Source organism: Sinocyclocheilus rhinocerous, unplaced genomic scaffold (genome assembly GCF_001515625.1).
Source record: "Sinocyclocheilus rhinocerous isolate Xijiao unplaced genomic scaffold, SAMN03320098_v1.1 scaffold1612, whole genome shotgun sequence".
NCBI classification, from domain to species: domain Eukaryota; kingdom Metazoa; phylum Chordata; class Actinopteri; order Cypriniformes; family Cyprinidae; genus Sinocyclocheilus; species Sinocyclocheilus rhinocerous.
This window is the reverse complement of record NW_015636539.1, coordinates 154,066-157,834: the sequence shown is the minus strand read 5'-3', so window position 1 is coordinate 157,834 and position 3,769 is coordinate 154,066. Positions and strand designations below refer to the sequence as shown.

General features: G+C 40.6%; 1 long non-coding RNA gene across 1 annotated transcript; it reads left to right on the top strand.

Annotated features, from left to right (window-relative positions):
* Positions 1-430: 430 nt before the first annotated feature.
* Positions 431-1,182, top strand: LOC107747906 (uncharacterized). The gene is made up of 3 exons (XR_001640849.1): positions 431-461; positions 608-714; positions 894-1,182. It is a non-coding gene; the product is annotated as an uncharacterized LOC107747906 (long non-coding RNA).
* The last annotated feature ends 2,587 nt before the right edge of the window (positions 1,183-3,769 follow it).

The following is a 3,769-nucleotide window of genomic DNA, read 5'->3' as shown; positions in this document are numbered from 1 at the left end:
GCTCCTCCGTGGGACTCGAGACGGTGTGTGGCGCAGCTCCAGGGGGGTGACTGACAGCGGTGGAACGGGTGGGAGAGGAGCCCAGGGGAGATGGAGAGGCACAGAGCCAGGGCAACTGGGAGGATCCGGAGGGCCAAGGTGGAGCAGATGGCTCAGGCGACCGAGGCGCAGGCAGGGATCTGGAAGGCCATGGTGGAGCCGGAGCAACAGAGGACCAAGGTGGAGCTGGAGGGAGGTAGGAGCCCAACTGAGCCAGAGGGACAAAGGGACAAGGCGTAGCCGGAAAAGTGTAGTCCCAAGGCAAGGGCAGGTCGACAACCGACAAAAAAAAAGGATAGAGAATGGCAACCTGACATCAAAAGTTCAATCAATCACACCCGAACCAGCTATTTAATCTCTCCAGGAGCACTTGATAATTACAGACAGCTGTGTTGGAGCAGGGCTGGAACTGAAGTCTGCAGGTAGGTAGATCTCCAGGAACAGGATTGGGCACCCCTGTTGTAATATATACTGCTAATAATAATAATAATAATAATAATAATATACTGTTTGCCTGTTTTTTGGCATAAATTGAATAAACATAAACTGCTTAATCATCTATTTTCAGTGAGGCAGAATCGTGAATGAGGCACAAACAACAACAAGTGCTTCAACTTCCCCGGAGGAGCTTTTATTGGTGCACAGTGAGAGAGAAACCTCCAAGGTGCAACAATGGTGAGTGAACAAAAGTCCCCTTCTTTGTGTTCTGTGTAGAAAGGTATTCTCAAGCCATGTATGATTGGGGTTGCCATAAACGGGGTATCTTGGTCTGTCAGGATTTCCTTTGGAATGCCAACTCTGCTCATAAGAAGGAACAGCTCCTTAGCAATGTTCTTTGATGTCACCCTTCTTAGGGGAATGGCCTCAGGATACCTTGTTGTGTTGTCGAGGATGATTAATATATATTCATGACCTCGGGCAGATCTAGGCAGCGGTTCTACCAGGTCCATGCCAATATGCTCAAAGGGCACCTCAATGATTGTGATCAGGTCGTTCCTCATTTACGGTTCCTCATTCTCCAGCCATGTATGATTGGGGTTGCCAGGGGCAACGCTGACACTGGCATGGACAAGATTTACGAAATATAAAGTTTTGTGTGCTTGCCATTTAACTTGAATCCCACCCAACAGATGTTTTTAAAGCAGCGGGTATGTACAATAATTCAATCCTTGATTTGCTTAGTAAAAGTCTACTTTTGGCATACTTTTGTTTTTTTTTTGTCCTGCAATAGTTGTTGATTATTTTGTGTGTTTAGTGGTACAGTGAACCATGTACCATTCATTCGTCATATTGAATGCTCTGCACACACTTGGTTATTGTGTGACAATTTAATGAAGGTGAATTGTTTGTGAAAAATGTCTTTTACAAAGGTTCTAAATACAGCAGAATCTTATGTATTTCTCCTACCATGTACTATATTTGTGACACATTTGTGTTTGGTTATCTTTCATTTATTTGAGTAATGAAAGACATTTGTAAAGTGAATTTTTATTTTGCTTTATTATTTTTTTATGAAATTTGGTTTAATATTCTGCTCTACATATAATATGTAACTCAAATATTTTTATGTGAAATAGGCTATGGTATATGGATGTATTAGTATTAGGGCTGCACGATAAATCGCATGCGATATTTAACGTGCATCTTGTCAGAAAGCCGGTTCTTTAATCAGCGGTAAATCTCCATCACCTGTGGGCTTTCACATTGAGCAGCATTAACTAAACAGAGCCGTTGTTCACTGATGAGCTGCGCAAAAAATCGCGCGAATATGAACGTGGTTTTGCGCAGCTCGTCAGTGAACAACGGTTCTGTGTAGTAAATGCTGCTCAATGTGAAAGCCCGCAGGTGATGGAGATTTACCGCTGATTACAGAACCGGCTTTACTGATAAGATGCGCGTTAAATATCGCATGCGATTTATCGTGCAGCCCTAATTAGTATTCATATATAATGTACATATTCATCCCACACATTATTAAATGTGACCCTGGACCACAAAACCAGTCATAAGGGTCAATTTTTTTTAGGCAGAACAGGCCTCTGGTTCCATGGCAACCAAAGACAAACCATCTGATAACACTAGTTTTATTGTTCAAAGGAATGCGGGCAGAGCAACTCTTACTCAAGTCGCTCTAAAACAGACACATAATGCCCATAAAAATTGACTCCTCTCTAATTAATTCACAGGAAAAACTTTCTGTGAATGAACACACATCTCCTCAGGACATTGTGCATACCATTACTGTTCTTGTACTTAGCTCTTCATCATCTTCATCTGGGAGAAAACTCTCCTGACCACCACAGAGTCAGAATAACATCTTTGGAGTTCATCACTCTTCAAACCCCGGAAAAAGGTGATCACGACTCCTACACCACCGAACATCCAAACCATCAAGACTTTCATCCGAGACTGCATCCGGATGCTCGTTCCATCAATGCATATTACTACTTAAAATTTAAGTTTTGATATATTTACGGTAGGAAATTTACAAAATATCTTCATGGAACATGATCTTTACTTAATATCCTAATGATTTTTGGCATAAAAGAAAAATCGATAATTTTGACCCATACAATGTTTTTTTGGCTATTGATAAAAATATACCCAAGCGACTTAAGACTGGTTTTGTGCTCCAGGGTCACAAATGTGCAGATGTGTAAAGTCTATTTTTATTAGCCATGTAACATGACAAATGCTTAGTTACTCAAAGGTTGCAATCTCAGAAGTAAACTTGTTTAGCATGGGGACCAACACTTATTTTGCCTGTCTCTTTAATAGGTTGTTTGCACATGACGTCATTGCTATGGCGCAAAATGCAGCTGGAGGGCAGGAAGTGATTTTTCTATATAGGAATTGCTAGCAGAAACTCAAAATGCCTATGTTTTGTGTGGTTCATGGATGCTCAAATCAGACAAACAGAGAAACCACAAGGAGCTTTTATCGTGTACGAAAATTAGTTGTTCATAAGGGTGGGAAAGGCAAGAAATTGACTGAAAAATGCAGTAAAAAGTGGCTTGTAAACCTGCGTCTGCGGTTGGGAGGAGTCAGATAATGCTTGTGTGTGCAAATGGTTAATATAAGATATAATAATATATTGTGATATTAATAAAAAAATATATAAATAGATGCAGGCAGGGCCAGAGTGGGACTCATTTTCAGCCCTGGAGTTTCATGCCTTAGACCGGCCCACTTTGTTTTTGGTTTTTTTAAAGTTTTTTTTTACTGGCCTTTTCAGTGCCGCCTTTGCGCTTTCTATTATGCATTTTACGCATATGCATATGCACTTATCTATTATTTTTTGCTCTCATATGTCCAACAATTACTTTTTTTTTTTTTTTGAGTAAGGTTCCGCTGTCAGGGGAGTCAAAAGATAATTATGTCATCGTTGCCAATTAACATAAGAAATGGAAAATAAGGGACAATTGTGATTCTTTAACTTATTCTTTAAGAAAATAGGTTAGGTTATTTAAAAATGAGTTTTGGGTCAAAATGACCCGAGGGACGGATGAGGGTTAACAGCATTAACTTACAATGAAAGACGTCTTCCCTTAGGGAATCCTCCCGGTGCTCCCGATTAGCCAATCCGGGCCTGGATGCAGGGTTGCCAACTCTCACGCATTCAGCATGAGACAGTCAGAATTCAATCAATGCCACACGTAGACATGATTGATATAAGATATTATATGTGCAGTTTAGAGAGCTTCATTGATTATAACGGAACATTGTGAGA